The sequence below is a fragment of the Cervus canadensis genome, chromosome 22 (genome assembly GCF_019320065.1).
Source record: "Cervus canadensis isolate Bull #8, Minnesota chromosome 22, ASM1932006v1, whole genome shotgun sequence".
In the NCBI taxonomy this organism is placed as follows: Eukaryota; Metazoa; Chordata; class Mammalia; order Artiodactyla; family Cervidae; genus Cervus; species Cervus canadensis.
The window spans coordinates 36,278,363-36,290,639 of record NC_057407.1 but is presented as its reverse complement, the minus strand read 5'-3'; the positions used below and the strand labels follow the sequence as shown (position 1 = coordinate 36,290,639).

Below are 12,277 nucleotides of genomic sequence, written 5' to 3'. Positions count from 1 at the left end.
TCTTCAAAAAGGTTTTCATATCTCCCTAGTTTCACTAGAAAGCTGAGTGCAAGCAGGAAAATCCATGCTAATTGGAAGCTTTCTTTTTTCTACTATAAAAATGATACATGTTTAGTATAGGAAATTCAGAAAATTCAGGGAAGCTGAAAGAAGGAACCAAAGCAAAACAAAATTATGCTTAGTTTCTTAGTGTTCAGATAAAATTCCTATTTTCATTTTAGTATAATTTCTCCCTGTCTTTTGGATTCATCGATTTTCAGTTGTTTTGTTTTGCAGTAGAGCAAACATGCTACATATATGATATTTCTCTTTTTTCTCTACTTAAATATAATACAGGCTTATATTTTATCCACAAATTTTTATAACCTGCATGATAGGCTGTTAATTGTTTCAACCATTTTGAAACTAGTAAATATTTTAGCAAATTTATTATAATTATAAATAATGCTATAGTGAATATCTCTGACAAAATGGTATATATATGTATATATAGCTTATTTCTTATTCAAGAATAGTTGATTTACAATGTTGTTTCAAATGAAATGTTAGTTTCAAATATATAGCAAAGTGATTCAGCTATACACACATATTCTTTCTCAGGTTCTTTCCCACTATTATTACAAGATACAGAAGAGAGCTCCCTGTGCCATACTGGAAGTCCCTGTTGTTTATTTTATATACAGCAGTGTGTATATGTTCCTTCCAAACTCCCAAGGTATCCCTCTCCACCCTTCCCCTTTGGTAATGATAAGACTGTTTTCTATGTCTGTAGGTCTTTCTGTTTTGTTCAGTTCAGTCACTCAGTCGTGTCTGACTCTTTGCATCCCCATGAACCTCAGCACACTAGGCCTCCCTGTCCCTCAACAACTCCAGGAGTCTACCCAAACCCATGTCCACTGAGTTGGTGATGCCATCCAATCATCTCATCCTCTGTCGTCCCCTTCTCCTCCTGCCCTCAATCTTTCCCAGCATCAGGGTCTTTTCCAATGAATGTGGTCTTCGCATCAGTTGGCCAGAGTACTGGAGTTTCAGCTTCAGGATCAGTCCTTCCAATGAACACCCAGGACTGATCTCCTTTAGGATGGACTGGTTGGATCTCCTTGCAGTTTAAAGGACTCTCAAGAGTCTTCTTCAACACCATGGTTCAAAAGCATCAATTCTTTGGTACTCAGCTTTCTTTATAGTCCAACTCTCATATCTATACATGACTTCTGGAAAAACCATAGCCTTGGCTAGATGGACCTTTGTTGACAAAGAAATGTCTCTGCTTTTTCATATGCTGCCTAGGTTGGTCATAATTTTCCTTCCAAGGAGTAAGCGTCTTTTAATTTCATGGCTGCAATCACCATCTGCAGTGATTTTGGAGCCCAAAAATATAAAGTCAGCCACTGTTTCCTCATATGTTTGTCATGAAGTGATGGGACTGGATGCCAAGATCTTTGTTTGCTGAATGTTGAGCTTTAAGCCAACTTTTTCACTCTCCTCTTTCACTTTCATCAAGGGAATCTTCAGTTCTTCTTCACTTTCTGCCATAAGGGTGGTGTCATCTGCATATCTGAGGCTATTGATATTTCTGCATATAAGTTAAATAAGCAGGGTGACAATATACAGCCTTAACGTACTCCTTTTCCTATTTGGAACCAGTCTGTTGTTCCATGTCCAGTTCTAACTGGTGCCTCCTGACCTGCCTACAGGTTTCTGAAGAGGCAGGTCAGGTGGTCTGGTATTCCTATCTCTTTCAGAATTTTCGACAGTTTATTGTGATCCACACAGTCAAAGGTTTTGGCATAGTCAATAAAGCAGAAATAGATGTTTTTATGGAACTCTCTTGCTTTTTCAATGATCCAGCAGATGTTGGCAATTTGATCTCTGCTTCCTCCACCTTTTCTAAATCCAGCTTGAACATCTGGAAGTTCACGGTTTACGTATTGCTGAAGCTTGGCTTGGAGAATTTTGAGCATTACTTTACTAGCATGTGAGATGAGTGCAATTGTTTGGTAGTTTCAGCATTCTCTGGCATTGCCTTCCTTTGGGATTGGAATGAAAACTGACCTTTTCCAGTACCGTGGCCACTGCTGAGTTTTCCAAATTTGCTGACATATTGAGTGCAGCACTTTCACAGCATCATCTTTCAGGATGTGAAATAGCTCAACTGGAATTCCATCATCTCCACTAGCTCTGTTCATAGTGATGCTTCCTAAGGCCCACTTGACTTCACATTCCAGGATGTCTGGCTCTAGGTGAGTGTGAGTGATAACATCATCGTGATTATCTGGGTTGTGAAGATCTTTTTTGTACAGTTCCTCTGTGTATTCTTGCCACCTCTTCTTAATATCTTCGGCTTCTGTTAGGTCCATCCCATTTCTGTCCTTTATTGAGCTCATCTTTACATGAAATGTTCCCTTGGTATCTCTAATTTTCTTAAAGAGATCTCTAGTCTTTCCCATTCTATTGCTTTCCTGTATTTCTTTGCATTGATCGCTGAGGAAGGCTTTCTTATCTCTCCCTGCTATTCTTTGGAACTCTGCATTCAAATGAGTATATCTTCCCTTTTCTCCTTTGCTTTTCACTTCTCTTCTTTTCACAGCTATTTGTAAGGCCTCCTCAGACAGCCATTTTGTCTTTTTGCATTTATTTTTCTTGGGGATGGTCTTGCTCCCTGTCTCCTATACAATGTCACGAACCTCCATCCACAGTTCCTCAGGCACTCTGTCTATCAGATCTAGTCCCTTAAATCTATTTCTCACTTCCACTGTATAGTCATAAGGGATTTGATTTAGGTCATACCTGAATGGTCTAGTGGTTTTCCCCACTTTCTTTAAGTCTGAATTTGACAATAAGGATTTCACGATCTGAACCACAGTCAGCTCCCGATCTTATTTTTGCTGACTGTATAGAGCTTCTCCATCTTTGGCTGGAAAGAATATAATCAATCTGATTTTGGTGTTGACCATCTGGTCTGCTTTGTAAATAAGTTCATTTGTAGGATTTTTTTAGATTCCAAGCATAAGTAATATTTTTCTCTGTGTAACTTTACTTCACTCATGTATCACTTTTTAAAAATGAGAACTACTGATTTGTTTTTAAATTCACCCTTTACATTATAGTTTTAATTGGGAATGAAACGGACTTGCTCAGCCAAGATAGTTTATGAACCCTAAAACTACTTTCACACATAGATAGTCTCTACTTTCTCACTGACATAGGATTTCATAACTGATGTCAGAGAGTAAAATGGTGAAAAGCAATGTGAATTAAATTGAAAGGTCATATAAGTGCCTACAGAGTGAAATTATGAATTCAGTCATATTCCTGAAATTTCTCTATACTGAACCTTAAAGTTAACCAAAACCAACCAAACACACCACAATAAAGAAGACAAATCAAAAGCAAAGAGAGACAGTAAAAGAATGACGACTAATCCCCTTCCACATTCACAGGATTGTGTTTAACAGGCTGTGCAGCACATAAACATTTACTGAATGTACCTCCTAGATTACAATCTCAGCTGAGAATTTTGTAATGGAGAATTTTGTAATCAACAACCCACTCACTAAAATTTCCTCTTTAAAGAGTATCCAAAACAGTACTTTCTACCTTTTTACCCTACTTTGGAAAGCAAACATCTCAGGTTGTTAAAGAAGGAGTCTGTGTCCATCTAAACTGAGTTAGTTCACTTCACTTGTGCAGTTGTGTCCAACTCTTTTTAACCCCATGGACTGCAGCATGGCAGGCTTCCCTGTCTATCACCAACTCCCAGAGCTTGCCCAAACTCAAGTCCATCGAGTCAGTGATGCCATCCAACCATCTCATCCTCTGTCGTCCCCTTCTCCTCTTGCCTTCAATCTTTCCCAGCATCCATAAATGGATTCTAATCTAGTGGAGGAATATACTTTTGCTGTTTTCTGAAAATAGGTGAAGCTCAGGACAAATGTATTGGTGTGCTCTTGGTGATTTCACGGTGTGCATGAAATCAGAAGGGAAAAACAGGTACTTCTAGCTAAGAGTTTTTTGCCTGGAGAATTCCATGGATAGAGGAGCCTGGTGGGCTACAGTCCAGAGGGCTGCAAAGAGTTGGACGCAACTGAGAGACTAAAACACACACTAGCTAAGAGATAATGGGAAGGACAACTGCTTATTTCAAAACCTGAGGCTTCTGCAAGTCACATAATCAAAATCTACTATTGATTAACTGACCCACAGGAAAAGGTACAGATAGAGATTTTTTTTTTTATGACGGAAGGAGTTAAGAATAAATCACCTTTGAATAGCGCTAAGCAGAAAATCTAGAAATAACTCCACTTCACGTAATGTGTCATTTATCATTTTTTAATTTAAAAATTCATCTATAAAATGAAGATTGGAACACATAATTCCTGGACAAAATTATATGCATCTCTGGTTTGTATTTGGCATGATGTCATCTTATTCTATTTTAAATGGCTGTCCACTGATTTTGCAATTTAGATTTTCATTTTAATGTACCTTCATTCATTTGTGGATCTATCTACCAAGCAATCTTTATGTGTTATATGGATAACAGTGTCCTAGTACCAAGAGAGCCATGACAAAACTTCTTCATAAAAACTAATTGAGGGGCTTCCCTGGCGGTCCAGTGGTGAAGAATTGGCCTTATAATGCAGGGGACGCAGGTTTGATCTCTGGTTTAAAAACTGAGATCTCACATGCCTCAAGGCAACTACTGAGCCTGTGTGCTCTGGAGTCCACACACAACTAGAGAGTCCATGCACCATTATGAAACATCCTATGTGCCACAACTAGGACCAAAAGCAGCCAAATAAATAAATGCTTGTGCTTGGTAATTCATTCTTGTCTGACTCTGAGACCCGGCTCCTCCATCCAAAGTTTTCAGGCAAGAATACTGGAGCAGGTTGCCATCTCCTCCTCCGAGAGGATCTCCTTGACCCAGGGATTGAACCCGCATCTCCTGCGTCTCCTGCATTGGCAGATGGATTCTTTACCACTAGCGCCACCTGGGAAGCCCAAATAAATCAAGAAAGAAAAACAAAAAACCAAAAACTGAGTCTAACTTCTAACTAAAAAACTAAACTAACAGAGCCTAACTAACTAAAAAACTAACTGTTCACATTCTAGATACCATGTTATATGCTTGACATGGATTGTTTCATTTATTTTCAACAAATACATACTATTATTCCTATTTAACAAATGAGGGAAACTGATGCTTACGAGTGGTTAAGAAACTATCTGTTGTGTTAAGCTGTCTCCCTTCATTTAGCTAAAAACATGATATATCCATTCACAAATGATCCAGGGAACAAGGCTGAGGGCATAATACAGCAATCTACACTCTTGACTATGTGTAGTCAGCCGAAGACATTAAATGCAGAAGAAATTCAGAGAAGGCCGTGGGGTGAAGATGGTTTCAGAGGGCTTTACTGCAAGATGATGAAGTTACTGTCTTAGGTAAAAAGCAGTGGCGATTTTATACCTCAAATGCTGGCTCTCCCTATAAGCTTACACATCACACGATGAGTGCAGAGTCAGATGTCAAGGCTGAAGTCCTCAAAAATGTCTGGGAGTTGGTACCTACCTGAAAGCCTAGAAGCACCTGTAATTCTGGTTACATTTTTAACTGACATCTTTTTTTTTCACCTAAAGAATGTTCATCCTTTTATGCACATTCAGTGATCTGGGACAGATTTTATTACTATTGCTGAACTCAACTGCCTGTTAACCAAGGACCAAAGTTCTCTAAATTAAGGAGTATGCTGGTACAGCTACTGTGATGACCAGATGCTAATTCATTACCTTAGCACTTGCCACTGATTCACATTTGAGCCCTGAAGTAGCAAGAATCAATGCAAAGGAAGTCAAGCACTGTACACACACCAGAGAGGTCTCCCTGGGACTAGAGAAGATTAAACTAAAGAGGTTCAAAACCTCATTAGTTTCTTGGTTTTCTCAAATTGTATGCTTGTTCAGTACTCCGGTTTTCTGTGTTGTGAATTCAGATGCTCTTTATGTGATTAATTTATTTAAATTTGAATACAAACACTGTACACAAATAAGCAGATGGTGTCTTCAAAACAAAACTGTCTCCCCTCCTTTGGTTTTAATTCATCAAGATCAGGAAGAACCTATATTTACGACTTGTGTTCTGAAGAGTCACTCCATCTATTTTTCTGTGCATAGAACTCTCAAAGGCAATTAGAACTCAAGATGTGAACTGATGTCTGGATTTGGATGTAATTAAATAGCAACAATAAAATAGGGCCAACAATACCCCAAAACTTTCCAGCTTCTGGTTGGTTCACCACATGGAAAATGATAAATTCAGAACTCCAGAGGACTGACGCTGAAAATATATACATATATTTATCAAGTGCTTAACCATTAGAGAGTAAAGAAAAATTCTTTTATGCTTTTTAGTGTTTTCTATAACATAGAGAGGACAGAAGTCAACTAAGTGCTTTATTCTAAAGATCAAAACAAGCATGAGAGAGAGATTTATTATTAACCACTGTGTTAATGATTAAGTCAATGATTAGATGCATAATTCCTTTCACACAAACAATGAAATATCAGAAAGGTAAAGTAAAAAACAATACTTTTAAAACCACATCAAAAAATAAAATGCCTACGAGGAATAAACCTGACCAAGGAGATAAAAGAACTATATATGGTGAGAACTAGAAAACATTATAAAGGAAACTGAAAAGGATTCAGTTAAGTGGAAAGATATCTCATGTTCTTCAATCAGATGAATTAATTTTGTTAAAATGGTAATGCTACCCAAAGCAATCTACAGATTTAATGTGATCCCTGTGAAATTATCCTTGACATTTTGCACAGAATTAGAATAAATAATCAAAAAATTAATATGCAACCACAGAAGACCAAGAATTGCCAAAGCAATCCTGAGGGAAAAAAAGCAAGAGGCTCTCTCAGACTTCAGACAATAAGACAAAACCACAGAAGTCAAAATAGTGTGGTATTGGTACAAAAACAGACATACAGATCAATGGAACACAATAGAGTTCAGAAATAAAACCACATATCTATGGTCAATTAATCTTTGACAAAGGAAGCAAAACTATAAAATGGGAAAAAAGACAGTCATCAGCAAGTGGTGATGGGAAAGTTGAACAGATGAATGTAAATCAATGAAGATAAAACATACCTTTATAATATGCATAAAAATAAACTCAAAATGGCTTAAAGACTTAAACATAAGACATGACACCATAAAACTTCTAGAAGACAGCCTGGGCAAAACATTCTTTGACATAAATCATACCAATGTTTTCTTGGATCAGTCTCCCAAGGCAACACAACTAAAAACAAAAACAAATGGAACCTAATAAAACTTACAAGCTTTTGCACAACAAAGGAAACCATACAAACAAAAACACAGAAAAGACAACCTACAGAAGGGAAGAAAACATTTGATACGATGATGCTAAATAGCTTATATAGCTCAACAACAAAAAAAACAAACAACCTAATTGAAAAGTAGTCATAAGATCTTAACAGATATTCCTCCAAAGAAGACATACAGGTGGCCGGTAGGCACATGAAAAGATGCTCAATGTCACTAATTATTGAAGAAATTCAAATCAAAACTACAGTGAGTACCACCTCACACAAGCTTGAATGGTCATCATTAAAAAGTCTACAAATAACAAATGCTGGAGAGGGTGTGAAGAAAAAGGAACTTCTTGGGTTGATATACACTTAAGTAGGTATCAGGAAGTATGTATCAACATGATAAAGCATACCTTTGTAAACAAAGATGAAATATTTACCTTTTTCTCTCTATTTGATCCTTCAAAAATCTGGCTTTTCTTCAGCTGGCTCCCCTGTGCACTTGATGGTTTATTGTGACCAGATTACAACTAGTTATGCTAATCAGTGTTTTGATTTCTTTGTTTTGAAATTTTTTATGCTTTCTGTCTCTGTTATAGTATGATATTATTAATATTACTAGCTGTATGACTTATTTTGTTTATTTTACAAGATTGCAATCTATGTATGTGTGTGTGTACATACATATATATATATATATATATATAGGTGCTTGTATCCATATGTATATATAGATGTTAGTATCTATATGTATATATAGATACAAGAGATGGAGGTTTTCCAGAAAACTAAAAATAGAACTACTATATGATCCAGCAATCCCACTCTGGGACATATACCCAGACAAAACTGTAATTCAAAAAGATACATGTACCTTTATGTTCATAGCAACACTATTTACAAAAGGCAACATGTGAAAACAGCCTAAATGTCCACTGACATAAATGGATAAAGAAGATGTGTTGTATGTCTCTCTCTGTGTGTATATACACAATGGAATATTGCTCAGCCATAAAAAAGAATGAAATACTGTTACTTGCAAAAACATGCTTATAACTAGGGATTTTCATACTAAGTGAAGTCAGTCAGAAAAAGAAAATATCATAAGTTAACTTATACATAGAGTAGAAAAAATGGAACATATGAACCTATCTACAAAACAGAATTAGACTCATAGGCATAGAGAACAGACTTGTGATTGCCAAGTGGAGGAAGGGAGTGAGAGAGATGAACTGGGAATTTGGGTTTGGTAGATGTAAACTATTATAGTTACAATGGAAAAACAATGAACTCCTACTTTATAGCACAGAGAACCATATCCTGTCTCTTGGAATAAATCATAATGGAAAAGAATGCATATGCATATATATATCTATATATATATATAAAACTGATTCACTTCACTGTATGGTAGATTGGCATGGCATTGTAAATCAACTACATGTCAATAAAAATGTAAAAAAAACCCCATTCACTTAAAGCATGTAATAAAAATGCAATCTGTAACAATTTAATGTCTTTTGTAATCTCTTAGAGTATTTTATTTAAAGGAAATTATCTCTTTTATAGGGCTTCCCTGATAGCTCAGTTGGTAAAGAATCCATCTGCAATGCAGGAGACCTCTGTTAAATTCCTAGGTCAGGAAGATCCTCTGGAGAAGGGGTAGGCTATCCACTCCAGTATTCTTAGGCTTCCCTTGTGGCTTAGCTGGTAAAGAATCCACCTGCAATGCAGGAGATCTGGGTTTGACCCCTGGGTTGGGAAGATCCCCTGGAGAAGGGAAAGGCTACGCACTCTAGTATTCTGGCCTGGAGAATTCCATGGCCTGTATAAATCCATGGGGTTGCAAAGAGTTGGACGCGACTGAGCGATATCTCTTTCATGTTGAAGAACACTTTGCCCTCACTGTACTTTCTTTTCCTATTAATTTTAGCTAAATTTAACTTTTAAATTTCATTTTATTTTTTGCTTTGCTCAAATTGCTTAATGAGAACATGTATTATTTTACAGAAACAATTATTTTTCTAAAAAAATTTTGACTGCATATATTCCAAGATGCTAATATTGGTCAGTTCCGAGGAGTATGATAAATACAATTGGATGCATAAACTATAACACATTAACCAAGTCTACGCCCCGACCAGTAATGCTGAAGAAGCTAAAGCTGAATGGTTCTATGAAGCCTAAAAGACCTTCTAGAACTAACACCCAAAAAGGATGTCTTTTTCATTACAAGGGACTGGAATGCAAAGTAGGAAGTCAAGAAACACCTGGAGTAACAGGCAAATTAGGCCATGGAGCACAGAATGAAGCACATCAAAGGCTAATAGAGTTTTGCCAAGAGAACTCACTGGTCATAGCAAACACCCTCTTCCAACAACACAAGAGAAGACTCTACACATGGACATCACCAGATGGTTAACACCTGATTAACTAGGTGCCTCTTGAGAAACCTGTATGCAGGTCAGGAACAACAGACTGGTTCCAAATAGGAAAAGGCGTACGTCAAGGCTATATATTATCACCCTGCTTATTTAACTTACATGCAAAGTACATCATGACAAATGCTGGACTTGATGAAGAACAAGTTGAAATCAAGATTGCTGGGAGAAATATCAATAATCTCAGATATGCAGATGGCACCACCCTTATGGCAGAAAGTGAAGAACTAAAGAGCCTCTTGATGAAAGTGAAAAGGGAGAGTGAAAAAGTTGGCTTAAAGCTCAACATTCAGAAAACAAAGATCATGGCAAGCGGTCCCATCACTTCATGGCAATTAGTTGGGGAAACAGTGAAAACAGTGGCCGAGTTTATTTTGTTGGGCTCCAAAATCATTGCAGATGGTGACTGCAGCGATGAAATTAAAAGACACTTATTGCTTGGAAGCAAAGTTATGACCAAACTTGACAGCATATTAAAAAGCAGAGACATTGCCAACAAAGATTCGTCTAGTCAAAGCTATGGTTTATACAGCAGTCATGTATGGATGTGATAGTTGGACTAGAAAGAAAGTTGAACGCCGAAGAATTGATGCTTTTGAACTTTGGTGTTGGAGAAGATGCTTGAGTGTCCCTTGGACTGCAAAGAGATCCAAAGTCCATCCTAAAGGAAATCAGTCCTGAATATTCGTTGGAAAGACTGATGTTGAAGCTGAAACTCCAATACTTTGGCCACCTGATGTGAAGAGCTGACTCTTTTGGAAAGACACTGATGCTGGCAAAGATTGAAGGTGGGAGGAGAAGGGGATGACAGAGGATGAGATGGTTGGATGGCATAACTTACTCAATTGGCATGAGCTTGAGTAAACTCCAGGAGTTGGTGATGGACAGGGAGGCCTGACGTGCTGCAGTCTATGGGGTCGCAAAGAGTTGGACACGACTGAGTGATTGAACTGAACTGAACCAAGTCATGTTATATTCTGACTTTACTAGAAGAAAAGTTTTCTGATTTAGGGATTTTATTATCTGTAAAAACAAGTGTCTGCAGTTTATAGAATAAAAATTCCATTTTGATGTTGTTTGCCTTATACCATAGCTACCCTTTCATTTCAGTATATAATTTCTTTACATTTCCCTCCCCGTGCCAAGATCTTCACTTGGCGCCTCTCGGGAAAGTGTTTAGCATGTGTTTTAGTCATCTTCTTTCCTTGGAGGTATACATCTTCCTGTTTTAGTGACTTTCTTGATCATAATGTTTAAATTTATTTTATTTTTAATTATAGAATTATTGTGCAATATTGTGATGCTTTTTTTTTTTGCCATACATCAACATGAATTAGTCACAGGTTTACACATGTACCCTCCCTTTTGTACCCCCCCCCACCTCCTTCCTCCTTCCACCCCTCTAGGTTGTCACAGAGCACTGGCTTTGGGTTCCCTGCATCATGCAGAGAACTCCCACTGGCTATCTATTTTACATACGGTAATATGCATGTTTCAATGCTCTTCTTTCAAATCACCCCACTCTCTGCTTTCCCTACTGTGTCCAAAAGTGTGTTGCCTCTCCTTCCCCCACTGTGTTCAAAACACTGTGTCTGTGTTTCCTTGTTGCCCTGCATATAAGATCGTCAGTACTATCTTTCTAGATTCCATATATATGCATTAATATGTGGTATTTTTCTTTCTCTTTCTGACTTACTCTGCCTGGGCTCTAGGTTCATCCATCTCATTAGAACTGACTCAAACCTGTTTCTGTTTATTTATCCCCCACATTGCAGGCAGAGTCTTTACCATCTGAGCCACCAGGGAAGCCTCCTTTTGATAGCTGAGTAATATTCTACTGTATATATGCACCACAACTTCCTTATCCATTCATCTGTTGAAGGACATCTAGGTTGTTTCCATGTACTACTTATTGTAAATAGTGTTGCAATGAACATTGGGGTACATATGTCTTTTTCAATTATGGCTTCAATTATGCCCAGTCGTGGGATTGCTGGGTCATATGGTAGTTTTATTCCTAGTTTTTTAAGCAATCGCCATATTGTTCTCCATAGTGGTTAAACCAATTTGCATTCCCACCAACATTGTAAGAGGGTCCCCTTTCCTCCATACCCTCTTCAGCATTTATTGTTTGTGACTGTAATGGTTTTGATGATGCCTAATGTCAGATTATGTCTTCTTTTTAATATTAAATTTTGTAGGGAAATTTTTTAAAATGGGATTTCTTATACAGTGGTTTTTTCAGTGGGAAGTAGGAGGGAGAGTCAAGAGGGAGAGCGAAAATATACACCTATGGTTAATTCATGTTGATGTATGACAGAAACCAAACCAATATCGTAAAGCAATCATTAGTCAATTAAAAATAAATATATTTTTTTTTTAAATGGGATTCTTTAAAAAATAAGAGCCAAAGAGCTGACAGTCAACTTACCTCAAATGACACTAAGGGGGATTGGATAGAGAACTATTTTTGGTAGTCATTAAAG

General features: G+C 37.3%; 1 protein-coding gene across 3 annotated transcripts in view; it reads right to left on the bottom strand.

Moving 5' to 3' along the window:
• CNTN4 (contactin 4) overlaps positions 1-12,277 on the bottom strand; it is a 975,711-nt gene that overhangs the window by 32,580 nt on the left and 930,854 nt on the right. The window lies entirely within an intron of this gene.